At 50.0% G+C, this 17,253-nt stretch overlaps 1 protein-coding gene across 3 annotated transcripts in view; it reads left to right on the forward strand.

The window, feature by feature from the left end:
* Window positions 1-2,738: 2,738 nt before the first annotated feature.
* Window positions 2,739-17,253, forward strand: part of LOC133347763 (protein Aster-B-like) — a 45,075-nt gene continuing 30,560 nt past the window's right edge. Inside the window, exon 1 of one of the 3 annotated variants that reach the window (XM_061560340.1) lies at window positions 2,739-3,239. The gene's annotated coding sequence lies outside the window, so the exon portion shown is untranslated. Of the gene's footprint in view, window positions 3,240-15,271; window positions 15,319-15,369; window positions 15,861-17,253 lie in introns of those variants that run through there. The other 2 variants (XM_061560341.1, XM_061560342.1) reach the window with 2 other exon arrangements.

Genomic DNA, 17,253 nt, shown 5'->3' on the forward strand with positions numbered 1-17,253 from the left:
AATCAAGAAGAAAGCTGTCTGGTGTAGGTCAATCAGTTAAAAAAGAATGCATATATTATCAGAACATGTTTGTTTGCATGTTCACCACAAGTATATGTGGTTAATGTAGACTTGATTCATTGCCCAAGGTATAGATTTGGTGTTGGAAAATCTTGGCACCTGTTGTATTGCCAGAAAGTGTAAAACCTATTCTTATTTTTTATCCTTTGATATTGGCAAAGATGTCCCACTTTTCTTGAATCTGAAAGTTGGATGGAAACAGTTACAGGAATATCTCCAAATGTGACAGAAATAGACTCTGAAAGCTACAATAATAATAATAGAACGTGTCATGCCTGTTACCCATGGGGAACATAGAATAAACGTCGCCAAGCTTCACACAAGCAGCTATATGTGCATGACGGTAACATGGAAAGAATGTTGAATTGGCAACCAGATATACTAAATACTCTTCTGCGTGAACAGCTGGTGATCCATTTTCTACCAACGTTAACTTACAGTGCATTGACCAACTGCACCACCACAGGTCGTTTCCTGGCCATAGCTAACATCAGTGGTGACGTCTAAACGAAACATTGAGCCTTCTTGGTTCTTTCGGTAAAGTCACGTAGAAGAGAAATAATAAAATAATACAAATAAAATATAATAAAATACAATTCTCACGACGTTTCGGCCACAATGCAAGCAGCCGTCCTCAGGTGAAGAACAGGTCTGTCGGAAAGACAGCGTCTGTATGAGCACCACCAAGCTTGGCAGCGTATATTTAAGCTGGGTTAGAGGGGGAAGGGCGCCTTGACAAAGGAATTTGCATATCAAGACAAAGTTTGCATATTTATGGGAAATGCAGATATGGGATTAGTCACTACTTGTGAAATGCGTAGGAGGTGGGGGGGGGGGTCTCAAAGTCATATTATGCCCGTGCATTATGTAGGATTAGCAGCATCAAAGGGAGGGAGTAGGGTTAGCAGTAATAAAGGGAAGGAATTTTAATAGTAAGTAGCTGCAGCAGCTAAACCACCACGTAAAAACCTTGAGCCTTCCCATTTTCACCAATTGTCACTGAAGAACGCAGTGAAGAATGTTCTAACAACAACCCCATATCCATGACCGACATGGCAGGAGGAGGGCTTCACCCAGAAGTGGGTTGGCACAAGGATTATAATAAAAAGACACAATATTCCATAAATATTCGTTGCAGTGTTGAGGCAAAGAGAAAGGTGGAATGGTCACATCCGTGCTCGCTGGTAAAGGTTCAGCGGTTTCCTTCCGTGCCTTGTGGTTTCAATGATGGCAGTTGGAGCCGAAAAACATTTCTGCTGACTCCCTTGCAGTAAACATACCAGGAGTTTGCCGTCATGAAAGTTAACCTTAAAACAAATTGTCAGTGTTCAGATCTAGCGGCGGTGACACAATGTTGCCAAACTCTCTTCCCGTGGTCGTCAATGAGCCATGACCCTGGCTTTTCAGGTAGCAGCGTACCAGTAGACTGCAGACTCACGTCATCTGTCCCTTCTGTATGGGATAGTGTTGCACTCCCCCCCCCCCCCCTTCTGGCACGCGTGGGGTTTCCCCCCACGTGTATAAGCACTCAAATAATCGGCTGAAAACATATACTGTAAATATATATGGGCCCCCATGTGTTGCTGATAGTGCAGTGCTACGAGATGCAGTGTTCATGATTGACGCTATATGATAACGCTCGTTTTTATTCCGATTATCATCATTCATCTTGCAGTGCAACAGTGAAGTGCCATTTTCACTCGTCCGGAGAACTCGTTTTTGCCGGGGGTAAGAGGAGAGGTGTAACAGCGACAGAATGGGACATCGCGGTCACTGTGTGCCGTGGGACATAAAGGTGTCACCCAAACACGCAGCCTTGCTACGACTGCCTGCTCCTGGGGCCTCCCTCCCCTAGTGGGGGTCGTGAGTTTCGAAAGCGGATTCCAACCAAGACCGCGAACATCAGAGATTACGCGCGTACGAAAAGTGCTGTATATGTACAATCCAAGAAGGTCGCACTCATTACACACAAAGTGCTTGCCACAAATGAGCCACCACTGCATTTGGTGATCTCGTCAAGCAGCATAAACCATCATCACGCGACCCCTGGTCATCATGGCAGCGGTGTTTGGCTGGCCATCGAACAAAGACGGCCACTGCATCGCGCGCTTTCAGATGCGCTTCTCTGGCCGTCTGGAACGTTCTTCCGATATTAGGAAGCCACTGGAGCTATGCACTTTCAAATGATCTCCATTGAAAACTCATTTCTTGAGAACTACTTTTTGCGTTTAGTTTATTGTCCTTCCTCCGCATCTCCGATTAGCACGGTTGGTTACGTACAGTGCGAAATAATGTCAACATATCTACAATTGGCAAGTATTGTGTGGTGGGGGGGGGGGGTAAACTCTTCCAAGATGCCTGCCCCAGCGTGTCTAAGACAATTGCAGGGCTTGCAACGTGTACCTCTGATCTCCGTTTGCCAGGCCACACAATGACCGGTCACGCATGACATTGCACAACAACACTTCCCCGTGTGAAAATATGTGCTGCTGCTGCTGCTATTGCAGCGAGCAGGGTTTTGTATCTGCGTGGTCTATTGCGCAGTTGGTTCACAGTGGCAGGGCGCAGAGGGCCCTTTAGCCAGGGTGGGTGGGTGGGGTGGAGTGGGGGTCTCACGAGAGGGGGGGGGGCTCTCTGTGCTGACGTCAAGGCCGGGCGGGGGGAGGACCCCCTTGGGGCGCGTTGCGATGCCAGCGCTCTGAGTGAACACACCAAGTTTAGCTACCTGGCCACTCCTGCTTAGGAACAGGTGTAAGTAGCGCAGAGGCAAGGCGACTGTGGATATACATTCATATTCGGTGTACACGGCGGTGCGAATATGTCGTTGATGTTTCACTCGACCGCGCACACAATTCTTGACCGACATTGAATCACTCGTGCAGATAGACCTCGTCTTTTTACGCATCGTCTACTAAATTTACAAACGTGACTGTAATGAACACCTGTTGTAACTCTACAGTAAATTATTCCATAAATTGCAAACTGTGAAGATGCGAAGTGTACGTTAGCTCTAACCTCCACTAACCAGCTCCTGCTATTGGCCAGTCCAGCACCCGGCAAAGGTCCTGACGTTTTTCGGACTTCTCCGACTCACCGCCTCACCTCTGCTGCTGTCACTGCTGAACGCGAACGTCTCCTACACTCGTCACTGCCATCTCCTGCCCCAGAGCATTTGTCAGGTATGTGCTGCATCAGCTCAACTCGCTCACCGCCGGGTCTCGCTCACCCTCTGCCTCGTTTTAAGAGGGGGCATCTTACTGCTATTCGCAAAAGGTTCCCCCATCGTGTCAAAAGCTGGGCTTTGCATGTACCATCATTTTACAAACATCAAATGATGGTCATAGCTTTTTGAAAATGAGACACTGAAAAGATGCGCATTTATTTACGCATTACTTAACTATTTAAAATGTGACACTTTTCAATTAACTAATTTGCAGGTTATTTGAACTTTCAGCATTAGTGTAAAACTTTTTTTTATCACTGTGTGTATGTATTCGTCAAGTCACAAAGTTGATTAGGTTCGAGTTTCAAATCTGGTAGGCCTTTCCGGTTCTAACTGGATGGTGTATTAATCTAAAAAAAACCACATCTGCTTCATGGTGAATGTTAAAGATCCTCTGCCGTCATTCTAAATGGATAACCCATTATATGCCGTCATCACGGTCCGAATTCGAAAATTACTAATTTAATAAGTTGTTGAGCCAGCTGGCCAGGTTTTGGGCAAAACCTGGCTCACTTTTCGCAAATGAATCCTTTTGGATTAAACATAGCAATCATCGCCCCCTACTGGCAGACTTATACCAACCTATACTCATAGGGTTTTCCCCCTTTTTTCTGGCCACACAACTGATACCTTTTGCAAGGAATCATGTTTACATTAACCACAATACTTGCAGTCAAATGCAAACAAAAAACAATACTCTGGTAATTTATGCATTGTCTTTGAAACTGATTGGTCCACACCAGAGACAGCTTTCTTTGGAGCCTCGTCTCATATGGTGTTCGACCAGATGACGCCAAAAGGCGCCTTTCTCTGATGTGGACCAATCAGTTTCAAAGACAATGCATAAATTACCAGAGTATTGTTTTTGTTTGCATTTGACTGCAAGTATTGTGGTTACTGTAAACATGATTCCTTGCAAAAGGTATTAGTTTTGTTGCCGGAAAAAAGGGGAAAAATCCTATTAGTATATTTTGGTACTGGCAAAAGATGTCCCATGATTATGCCAACCTTTCAGGCATAAGTTACAGTGTGCCACGCACCCCAAATACTTGGGAGTACACTTTCAAATGTAGTTAGATGTGTGATGCGCTCTGGGACGCAACATTATAGAACAAAAACATCCTCAAAACAGTATTGGGCATGTCTCAACGATGCCTGTGTCCCTGATGAAACAGCAGAAATTCTACATTCTTACGGTGGTATCCACTATTTTTTTTAAACAAAAGTATATTTTGCATAGGATGGTGGAGATGTAGCCAAGCGCCAACAACAAGAACGTGAAATAAAACTTCTGTCTGCATTAAAGTGTTCCAAGGCCCACACACATAATACAACATCCTGGGGTTGTCTTTATACTTACTAAAAATATCGACTACAGGGGGAGTTCTCATTATTATTTTCTGAGAAACATTGTTGGTGCCATGATGGCTTACTCCGCCCAGTTCTTTTCATCTGCAGAAAATGTAGACCTTTCCATCACCGCAAGAATTGTTTACTACTGTACACGTTGCCAACATCTGCACACATACAAAGGGGTTTTAAATGTGCAACGGCGCTGACATAAAGGCTGTCGACCCTGTTTTTTGTTAGCTCAAGGCTTATGACAATAAGGTTACTTTGGCCTGGTTGTACCGACTTCCTATTTCCTCTTTTAGACATCTTTTTCAGGTCAACGTGACCAAAGTCTGTATAAAAGTTTAATCGGATTCCTTCAACGAAAAACGACCGCGCTGTAAAATTCTCCACGTGCTGGGCTGCGACGTGGCCAAGGATTGGCAATTCAGAGAATCGGTTCTTGGGACACGTGTGCGTATTTGAGAGATGTCAGCAGCTTCATACACGTGGGGTTTTCTCCCAGAAATATTTTTCCCTTATGGAGGACACCCTAACAAAAGATATATAATACTCTGTAGCTTTCCTATATGTATTTAACAACAACAAAACCTGTCAATGGGTTTTCTCATTATTTAAAAATGAGTATTCCAACATACAGCTGTTATTCATAAAAAAATGTTTTTTTTTGTTAGAACGCGTTATTTATAAATGTGTCGCAACCCTCCACTACCCGACACGGCCAATCAGTAAAAAATGTGTCACGTTGACAAAAGACAAATAGTTCACTACTTTAGCCCACCGGTGTGTTGAAGAGTGAATCCACAACATTTACATTTTGAGTACGACGTTTCGCTGGTAATTACATCCAGCATCATCGGGCGATTTGCCAGAATAGTGAAGCCCTCCACCTGCTCCCGGTCTTCAATAGTGCAGCAGGGTGACGTCACCATTTAAATGTTGTGGATTCACTCAACACACCGATGGGCTAAAGTAGTGAACTATTTGTCTTTTATCAACGTGACACATTTTATACTGATTGGCCGTGTCGGGTGGTGGAGGGTTGCCACATATTTATATATAACGCGATCTAACCCAAAAACCATTATTATATTGGTCGCGAAAGCCTACATGTTAAACATACAGTAGTTAATTAATCTAAAGCGTATGCTCTCACCCATTGTTGACGCTTTTACGAATTGTAATTTTCCATGTTACGTCCCCTGGTGATTGAGCAAAATTATCCGTGGTTGGTGGCACTGCCTCTTGACACTGGCCCACCGGAATAATTTGTAGCTGCAAATACACCAGGTGTTTAATGATCAAAAATTAAAGTGATTTTCTGCTCATATGAGCATTGAGGCAGTGCTAACCTCCTCCTTATAGAACTGATCCAAATTCCACATTGCTTGGTTGGAGGCGAGTCTGCTCATCGGACAACTAATGTTGAATTCCTCACAGTGGTATTCAAAGATCAGCAGCTGAAGGTCAACTAAGGTGAAAGGATCAGCTAGACGCGTGACATATATATACCGCCATCCCCACAAAAGCAACTTGTACAATGTTGGACATTACCACAGGACATAACACACGTAACTTCCTGTGGCTTTCTGGAATGATGGCCAAGCAACGTCATGTCACATCACGTTCAGCACATAACACTCGAGAGCAAGGGGTATAGCTATCGTCTGTGGGATGAATCGGGAAGATGATTCTGGAGTGATGCTGCCACACTCTGGGAGAGATACTTGGTCGATGCATACAGGTTTTAATTCTGCCACGTTTTGCAATTGTACAATCGAAACACAGTCTTAACGGTCGCCCCTTTCAGTATCTCAACAACTGGATATAGGTTTACTACTTGGTCACCGATGCCTGGGTGTTTACTTCAAGGCGTCTGGTTATCCTGCCCTCCTACGAGGGCCATATAGACGGGGTTGGAGGTGGGCCAGGTGCGAGTTTTACCCAGGCTGCAGATTTCAAGGGGGCCTCAGAACAGCTCGATGGCACATTAGAGGGAGCCTCATGTGCCATTTTATCCCAGTCCTCCAAGAACGTCTCAATGGTCCTATTCTACACACTTGCCTCACCTAATGCAACTGTGTCTTCCCGCTTGTGATCACAACACTTTGCTGCTACATGTGATGTTGTCGTAAACTTCAAGGTACACTCCACATACACCTGTAAAGGCTAAAGGCTTTGTTTCTTGCTGCTTTATTACACCTGACTCATAACATCTTTACATTCTTACCCATATTTTAAGCTAAGGATAACCATGAACTTTATCTACAGTAGCCCATATAGAATATCTATAGAAAGCTTTGTGATCTCATCACAACCATATCCCTATATAATGACTAAATACAGGTGACAAAGTCTACTGCCTCCACATTCCTATTGTGGTTAGGAAAGGAGTTAGGACCCGTATGGTAGTGGTTAGAAGGATCCAAATTCCATCAATTTAATCTAGATTTGAAGTTTTCATGACTGCAGGGATCCATACTCTTTGGTTCTTTCGGTAAAGTCACGTAGGTATAAAATAAAAGTCATTCCTGACATGCAAACCCCTGGAGTCTACAAACTAAGTTGCACCTGTGGTGGGTGTTACATTGGGGAAAAGAAACGACATATCTCGGGACCGTGTTCGCGAGCACAAGTCAGATCTGAAACACGGCAGAACCAATCCTCCGCCGTGGCTGACCATTGCTATAACGCTGTGGGCTCTCATGATATTGTTTTTTCCGAGACAAAGGTACTCTGCAAACCTTCGGGCTACTATTAAAGGTTTGTCCATGAAGCCATCCAGATATAGACATAACTTCAACCGAGAAGATGGATACAAATTGAGCAATCATTGGAAGGATGTTATTAACCAGGTAAAACCTTAACTGCTTCATGGTGTTGCCTTCATATCCGTATCTCGTTTTTTCAGCCTCCTACTCCCAGCCCCGCTCACTTTTGCCTTGCTCGTTTCCTAATCCCTCTATCAGCGATCCACTCCTCCCACCCCACACACCCTCTCTCTCTCCCTTTTTCCTGGCTCCTCCCCCCTCTCTTACCTATATAGCCTCTTGTCACAGCAGCCCTTTTGCCCACTTCAGCAATTGTTTCTTGCTGTGGTTGTCCCACCTTATGACGGACACTTGTGTTGTGCCCAAAACGTCGTAATTTAATTTATACCTACGTGACTTTACCGAAAGAACCAAAGAGTATCCATAAATTAACTTTTTAGAAAATAAATCACCATAAGGCAATTTAAAGGGTTGAATGGAACTATAATTTTTAGCAAAAAAAAATTTGAATCACAGCTCCTAGTGATTGATATGTAGCAACCCTAGAAGCACTGTAAATCAAAAACAATAGCAAGGCACGTTCACCATGTTTACTGTATTGGAATAACAGGTGTATTACTTGTAACACATTCTCCAGATCATAAACCAGAATACACTTTCCCTCCCTGTAATTTAAAGCAATAAGTATCTTATAATCTGATAGGTGTGATCAGAATTTTACTGTATAATTTTGTAATAAAGGACTCTTAGGCGATTTTGGTCTCCGTCTGTCCTTTATTGGGTTCTTGTCTCGCACCCCGCGATGTCCCCGATCGGACCCGCACCTCTTCCGTCGCGTGCCCCCCCGCACGCCGTTCGAGTCATCCGCTCTCTCTCTCTGCAGCCACCCCACTGCCCGTGTGCCCCGCGCACTCTGCAGCCACCCTGCTGCTCCGTGTGCTCCTGTACACTCTGCAGCCACTCCGCTGCTCCACGTCCACCGCTGGCCGACGGTGCCGTGACTCCAACCGCGTGGCAATTCGTGCCACTCCTCCGCCAGCACTCCGCGTGGCCACCCCCTATCTTCACTCTCTCTCCACTCCCGATCCCCTTCCGGTTCTCGTCCTATATCCTCCTCCTCACGTGACCCTGACTCCTCCTCCTGTGACCCTGACCCCGCCCCCACTCACCCCGCGACCAGGCTCCACCTCCCCTAATACCCCGGCCCGCGTGAGTGGTGCGAAGGCAGCGCCCACCCTTTTCTTGCTCGCATTACAATTTTATAAAGTTTGGGGTGTGTCATGCTTCATGGATCATCTTAGAATATGGAAATACTTTTTTGTTAAAGGTTTTGGCCGAATGGCCTTCTTCATGAAATCATTAAGTAAAGATGTGTGTTGAGGCTCTCATCTATATTGATCAAATATGCCCGATCCCGACACACCTCGGAAGCTAAGCAGGCTTTAACCTGGATAGTACTTGGATGAGTGACCACCATCGTCTTGTGGGTAGGAGAGTGGCAGATCCTGCACCTTCACCAACCCGCACTGACCAACGTTGTGGAGTAAGGTTAAATAACCCACACCACCCACACATTGGGAGGCCTTCATCCAACGGTGGATGTACAAACGGACTGTAGAAACGTATATTTTGTTACCAGGCGGTCGGATGGGATTTCACGAGGGTGACTAGCTAAACGTAACCCTTTTATAGACGAACTACAAAAGTCAGTCATAAATACCGGCAAGTTAATGGGGCTGTGCAAAGCCAACTTGCACGAAACACGTCATCAACAAAATTGTCCATTGTAGATTATGATCAAGATGGTGATAGTAATGGAGGTGATGGTGGTGGTCACGTTACCATACCTGTCAACCCCTTATCAGTGCCTACCTTATAACAGACCAATTCAGACCTTATTGTTCACCCCGTGCCCTCATAAATCTCAACGTTAATCCTACAAAGTCCCATCGCAAGCGAGAAACATACACTTTTTTGGCCGTATTTAAATGGCTGTACGCCTGATTGACCTGGAAACTCAATATCCCTGGGCAAAAATACGGGTAAACCGTATGGGTTGATAGGAGTCATTTAGAAGTCACTGCCATAGCCACTTCGTAATAACACAGATAACAGGATTAACCAAAACTTTGTGACACAATCTACCGATTATCAGTGCTTATCCAGAGGTCAAACTTGACCAGAAATTGGCCTTAAGTGGTATCCCAGAGGTTTGTCATTGTATTATCTACACAAAAGCAAACAACTCAGAGATAGTGAGTCTCATCCTCTCAGTTAAGGGAAATGCGTAAGAAAGCACGTAGCAAGATCTGCCAAAAATCACCCCATATCAGCGCAAAGAGTGGGTGTCAATCGATAAGGAAAATTTGATATCACAATATTAATTCAGACTGCCCATTCTTCTCTGGTGCTCCATAGTCCGGATCACCGTTCCCCCAACCATCCTTGCCGTCTACTCTGTTTCCAATTCCAGGCTTAATCAGTTTTGTCCCTCGATGACATGCCTCTTATAAAGTAACGATGACTTCTGTTTCTGGATAGCGTCTATAGAGGCGCTGTGTCATGAATCCAAACAGTATTTGCATAATTTTCGATATAAAGCTTTCGTGACTGCAGGGATTCATCTTCTTGGTTCTTTCGGTAAAGTCACGTAGAAGGGAATAAAATAATAAAAACATAATAAAATAATTATTTTATTGTTTTTATTTTTATTATTATTATATACGTGACTTTACCGAAAGAACCAAGAAGAGTATTTGCATATTAAAACAAAAATACTGTACCCACAAATACTGGGTATGCTGACACAATTCGAACTTTGACCTCGGGCAACTGTGGGGGCCGTTGGCCCCCGGGGTCCCTCCCGCCTGCATCCCCTATTCCGTTTACGTTACCCCACCTCCCTATTACTCGCTACGGTTTCGCCGGCATTCGAATGCGACGCCCCTACTGTTACAGCCTCGCGCCGCGCTCCCACGCTGCGAGCATACGTGCGCACATCATCGTCAATCAAACGCCGTGCTCGCAGTATAGCCCTGTGCGGCACGTTACCAATGCGCATCCGTATCCGACATGTAACGAACGTATGCACACACACACACACGCCGCTCCGTGCACTCCAACTCCACACCAACTACGCAAGTTATGATCGCGCACCTGTATCACACACGGAGTGAACACACGCGACACCCACTCTTGCGCCGCTCTGCGCAGCGCTCGCCGTCTGCTGGCCGCTTGCGTTATAATCGCGCACCTGGGGTACGCCTATTACGCACGCCGCGAGCTTACGCACACACAGTACCACACGCGTTCCCACACGCAACCCGCGCGCTCAGCTCCGCGCAGCGCTCACTCACGTGGCGAACCACGGTGCACACAGCGCACCCACACGCTCACACCGCACGACAAGATCACGCGAGACCACGCTTCGCTATTAATGATTTATTATATGCTACCTGCGAATTGATGTGTAATCAGTGAGTCGACGAGGCTGGCCTATTCCACTAAACCTGTACCTATTCCCTATTTATCGGCTTACGATACCCTACTTCACCTCCCCACTCACTGTTTGGTGCCCGCGGAGGTTCGCTGCTCTCTGCGCTAACAGCGTACCTCGATGCGTCGCACGGACGTCCGGGTCGCTGGCTGGAAGTCCTGCTGGTCCGCTGGCCTGGAGAGAAGAAGCTATTTTCCCTCTGCGCCCCTCTATTTATCCTCCCTACCTTCAAGGGGATGCTGCGCTAAACAATGGGCTCGCGATCCTCTGGCACGCGCACGGCGGTTCTGGGTGCTGTTGATATGCTAATCAGTGTGCCGCGTGCAAGGCGTAAATCCTACTTAATCCCTTACCCTCCCTAACAATGGGGCCTGCGCGCTCAAGCGCAATTATCCCAACCCCCCATGACTATGCGCAACAGCCCCTGTGACCCCGCTATTCATGCTGTCTCGTGCCTCCCCTGCTTGCCCCGTCGACTCGTGGGGGTGTGTGTGGGGGGAAATGCGCCTCAACCGCGGTGGCCGAATGCCCCACGCCGCGACCACACAATATTAAGGCCGGCAGCAGCGCCGCGGTACCACGTAGCACGGGGGAGGTCATCCAATTCCCTGATCGCCGGAAACCGTGAGAATTAATCCCGATAAGGGTCTCTCGGATAAAAACCGGTCGATCAGGTAACCTTCCCTTCCAGCTCTATGGGAGGGGGGGGGGATGCGTGCGGGTGTGTGCTTATGTGGGGCGGGTGATGGGGGGCAGTGCGGTGGGGGAAGCCGGGCGGCTCCCTGGCTCGGCAGAACGGCCCCGTCGCTGTGGCACCACATAGCCCCCCGGGGTGCCAGTCCCCGTCCCGGGTTGACTGGAGCACCTCGCCTGGGTTGCCCCCACGAGGTATCGCCGCGGGGTCCGCGGGATTCGCCCGGCCCTTGTGGCTGGCCTCGGGGGTGGCGGCTCCGTAGTGGGCTCTCTGCCCACTCCCTCCTCCCCCAGTGCGCTGCTGCTCATACTCTGCTTCTAGTCGCGCTATCCTTCCAGTTAGCCCTCCTACCGTGGAGTCTAGTTCCCCCATCTCGGATCGGATGGTCTCAACGGAGGATTGCAGTTGGGTCATATTTGTATTCGTTTCCTCGCGTACCTGGGTTACCTGGCCGGAGACATCCTTTATACCCGTTTGTATACCGGCAACCCATCCCGGGGTTGTCTCGCGGGACACTGGAGGCTCTCTTTCCCGGCCCCTTACCGTCCTCGCGAGCTCCTGTTCCTCCTCCTCGTCTTCCGAGAGCAGGCTCGCAATGACGCGCTCTCGTCCCAGCCCCCGGAGCTGCGCGCGTTCGCTGTGAATTCTTTCACACTTACGTGCGCGCTCGACAAGGGCGTTAAAGGGAAGACGTGGGCAGCTCATGTCTGGCTGCCACCACGCCGTGCGAGACAGGTACCGCTGGATTTTCTCAGCGGCCAGTTCCTCAATAACATCAGTTGCGTACCCCGAGCGTGCGATCTTTGTTAACTCGCGCACATCCTCGGCGTAATCACGTAGATCTTCGCCAGGTTGGCGACGGCGCGCCTCTAAGGCCGATTTTGCTTCCTCCTCGTCACGCGTGCCAAAACGCTGATCGAGTCGGCGCATCAGCTCCTCTAGCTGTGTCTGTGCGCTCGCGGGTAACGCTTCTACAAAATCGGCTGCCCGCCCATCAAGATTCATATTAAGTTGACGTACTGCCTGCGCGTCCGTCCATCCATTAATTTCCTTGGCCCCTAAGAGATTGCGGGCGAATGCCTTCCACGAAGGGGCCCCCCGGCCGGTAAATATTAGTCTTATTTTAGCGTGAGGTAACGCGGGGGTCCGTACCGCTTCCGACACCAATTTGTGGGGGCCGTTGGCCCCCGGGGTCCCTCCCGCCTGCATCCCCTATTCCGTTTACGTTACCCCACCTCCCTATTACTCGCTACGGTTTCGCCGGCATTCGAATGCGACGCCCCTACTGTTACAGCCTCGCGCCGCGCTCCCACGCTGCGAGCATACGTGCGCACATCATCGTCAATCAAACGCCGTGCTCGCAGTATAGCCCTGTGCGGCACGTTACCAATGCGCATCCGTATCCGACATGTAACGAACGTATGCACACACACACACACGCCGCTCCGTGCACTCCAACTCCACACCAACTACGCAAGTTATGATCGCGCACCTGTATCACACACGGAGTGAACACACGCGACACCCACTCTTGCGCCGCTCTGCGCAGCGCTCGCCGTCTGCTGGCCGCTTGCGTTATAATCGCGCACCTGGGGTACGCCTATTACGCACGCCGCGAGCTTACGCACACACAGTACCACACGCGTTCCCACACGCAACCCGCGCGCTCAGCTCCGCGCAGCGCTCACTCACGTGGCGAACCACGGTGCACACAGCGCACCCACACGCTCACACCGCACGACAAGATCACGCGAGACCACGCTTCGCTATTAATGATTTATTATATGCTACCTGCGAATTGATGTGTAATCAGTGAGTCGACGAGGCTGGCCTATTCCACTAAACCTGTACCTATTCCCTATTTATCGGCTTACGATACCCTACTTCACCTCCCCACTCACTGTTTGGTGCCCGCGGAGGTTCGCTGCTCTCTGCGCTAACAGCGTACCTCGATGCGTCGCACGGACGTCCGGGTCGCTGGCTGGAAGTCCTGCTGGTCCGCTGGCCTGGAGAGAAGAAGCTATTTTCCCTCTGCGCCCCTCTATTTATCCTCCCTACCTTCAAGGGGATGCTGCGCTAAACAATGGGCTCGCGATCCTCTGGCACGCGCACGGCGGTTCTGGGTGCTGTTGATATGCTAATCAGTGTGCCGCGTGCAAGGCGTAAATCCTACTTAATCCCTTACCCTCCCTAACAATGGGGCCTGCGCGCTCAAGCGCAATTATCCCAACCCCCCATGACTATGCGCAACAGCCCCTGTGACCCCGCTATTCATGCTGTCTCGTGCCTCCCCTGCTTGCCCCGTCGACTCGTGGGGGTGTGTGTGGGGGGAAATGCGCCTCAACCGCGGTGGCCGAATGCCCCACGCCGCGACCACACAATATTAAGGCCGGCAGCAGCGCCGCGGTACCACGTAGCACGGGGGAGGTCATCCAATTCCCTGATCGCCGGAAACCGTGAGAATTAATCCCGATAAGGGTCTCTCGGATAAAAACCGGTCGATCAGGTAACCTTCCCTTCCAGCTCTATGGGAGGGGGGGGGGATGCGTGCGGGTGTGTGCTTATGTGGGGCGGGTGATGGGGGGCAGTGCGGTGGGGGAAGCCGGGCGGCTCCCTGGCTCGGCAGAACGGCCCCGTCGCTGTGGCACCACACAACGGTTGTCATCCGATACGAATGAGCAGCAATGCAGCTGAGCGCCGCTCCATTGCCGAGTCTTCGTCAGCAGCTGGGCAGTCCGTTCGCCTGCCAACATCGATTAATTTGTAGTTATACGTTCAGTAAATCCACTTAGTTTCAATGCATGCAAATTATACGCGTCATATTCCCTCTGGTTGATCATTCAGAAAGGCGGTAGGTAACTAACCGGACGGGAGAAACGAGGCGTTGCAGATTGACAAAGTACAAAAAGAGTAGAAAACAAGGCAGTACAGTACTGGCAATAAACCAAATACAGTACATACACAACGCCACACACGCGCCAATACAACTGTGGCCTTAAAATAAACATATAATAGGCGACGTTTCAGGCAATGCCGCTTGATACTACACGAATATACACTACTGCACAGACAGTCCAGTGCTGACCTTAATCAAGTCAGCGACTAGAAGGGCACATGAGACGGCACGGGCAGGACACACAAGGTACAACAATCATCATTGCCGACAATAACCGTGCACGTTCAATGCAAACGAGAAAATCCAGAGATCGAGTCAGTACACACAGTACAGCTGGGACAGTACATATACAGCTGTACAAATGTGAGCAAGCCCGGTACAAATGCGAGATCGTGCGCCAAATGCCATCTCCGCCCGCGCGGAGACAATAGGAGGACAGTAGCCACGACGCGAGCCTGGAGAACAACAACAAACAACAACACACAGCCAGCATCAACGCCACGTGCGTCCAGCGAGGAATCGATTCCTGAGAATCGTCGCGCGACGACTTCCGGAATCGACTCGCGCGGTCGATATCCGCCCGGCCACATCCATGCGCGCCACCTGCATTGTTGTGATGACGTCACGCCGGTTGCGGGGGAAGGCGGGTGGGGTGGGGTGGGTGGGGTGGGTGGGGGTGTAACAAGGGCGGGGCTTTAACACGGGGCACATCTCCCATTGGATGATCCCCATTCCCTCCCCCCAGTGGGGGGCGTGTTTTGATAGGTTAGATGGGCGTGGCTCCGGTCTCGCGGATACGGGAAGGGGGAGATTCCCTCGCTGCAGGTACGCGCGCGCGGGGGGGGGGGGGGGAGATGGTCAAGAGGGGGGTCCTATTGGGGGGACTCTCGACACTTGTGTACTCGTCAATTGCCCGCGTGGGGTCGCGATACCCCCTCTTTCTCTCCGCCTCGTCACGCAGCTGTCGCTTGCCGGGCTCGGGCGCTGTCGCGAGGCTCCGCGTAGTCGTGTGGGCCCCCCCCGACCCCCACGACGGCGAATTATCTCCTGGGGGTGGCGGCGGAGGAGTTCGGGGGGTCGCGGGGACCCCCACTCCTGTCGTGTCTTCCAGTCGCTACCTTCTCGCCTGACTCCCACTGCCACGTGTCTCACCCACCCCCTTATAGCCTCCACTGCTTTCGCTCCGTGCCTGAACCCCCCCCCCCCCCCCCGATCAGGCGCAGCGCTTCCTCGTCTGTTGTCACTTTCCTCCTCCTCCCCCTCCACATCACCTCCTCGAGCAAACCTCCACGAGCCCAATCATTTATTTTCTCTCGATCGCCCCCTAACCACAACTCCTTCCACACCCCCATCCGGCTTGGCCCTAGGTGAGTGGGTTCGCTTTTAAGTGTTGAATTAAAATGTGTTATTGCCACTGTGATTGCACCCTCGTTGTTGATACGTCTTTCGCACGTGGCCAATATTGGTGAAGTATGGTCAGACAATCTCCGCACACCAGCACGGCTTTGTTGTTGGGCTTCATCCAGCAGCGGATTGACAAAGGAGCTCCAATGTTCCTCGTGCGTTCAGATATTTATTAAAGATCCCAACAAGCATCGCTGTGTTGGGTGTAACCAGTGACATGGCGGGTAGATTGGCACCTGTCACGTGAACGTGGAATTCGCCACGGGCTCAGGGCAGGCAACTGGAGTCGTGTAGAAGCTTCAGCTTGTGGCTGTCTGTGTAAGGTTGGTGGTTGATGGATGTGATACGGACAGTCCCGGTGTGTGTGTGTCTCCCTGGAGATGTCACAGAGTGTGGGGTGATTGGGTGAGTGAGTGGATGGGCGAGTGAGTGAGGGTGAGTGGGTGATCAGTTGTTGGGTAGATGCTTAGTGAGCGGCCGGGTGAGTGAGTGAGTGAGTGGACGGGTGAGTGGGTGATCAGTTGTTGGGTAGATGGTGAGTGAGTGGAGGGGTGAGTGGGTGTGAAGTTGGTCAGAAGTTTGTGGGTAGATGGTGAGTGAGTGGAGGGGTCAGTGAGTGTGGGTGAGTGAGTGAGTGAGGGTGAGTGGGTGATACGTTGTTGGGTAGATGCTTAGTGAGTGGACGGGTGAGTGAGTAAGTGAGTGGACGGGTGAGTGGGTGATCAGTTGTTGGGTAGATGGTGAGTGAGTGGAGGGGTGAGTGAGTGTGAAGTTGGTCAGAAGTTTGTGGGTAGATGGTGAGTGAGTGGAGGGGTCAGTGAGTGTGGGTGAGTGAGTGAGGATGAGTGGGTGATACTTTGTTGGGTAGATGCTTAGTGAGTGGACGGGTGAGTGAGTGAGTGAGTGGACGGGTGAGTGGGTGATCAGTTGTTGGGTAGATGGTGAGTGAGTGGAGGGGTGAGTGAGTGTGAAGTTGGTCAGAAGTTTGTGGGTAGATGGTGAGTGAGTGGAGGGGTCAGTGAGTGTGGGTGAGTGAGTGAGGGTGAGTGGGTGATACTTTGTTGGGTAGATGCTTAGTGAGTGGACGGGTGAGTGAGTGAGTGAGTGGACGGGTGAGTGGGTGATCAGTTGTTGGGTAGATGGTGAGTGAGTGGAGGGGTGAGTGAGTGTGAAGTTGGTCAGAAGTTTGTGGGTAGATGGTGAGTGAGTGGAGGGGTCAGTGAGTGTGGGTGAGTGAGTGAGGGTGAGTGGGTGATACGTTGTTGGGTAGATGCTTAGTGAGTGGACGGGTGAGTGAGTGAGTGAGTGGACGGGTGAGTGGGTGATCAGTTGTTGGGTAGGTGGTGAGTGAGTGGA

The sequence above is a fragment of the Lethenteron reissneri genome, chromosome 26, assembly GCF_015708825.2.
Source record: "Lethenteron reissneri isolate LAM-NWPU_2019-01 chromosome 26, ASM1570882v1, whole genome shotgun sequence".
Classification (NCBI taxonomy): domain Eukaryota; kingdom Metazoa; phylum Chordata; class Hyperoartia; order Petromyzontiformes; family Petromyzontidae; genus Lethenteron; species Lethenteron reissneri.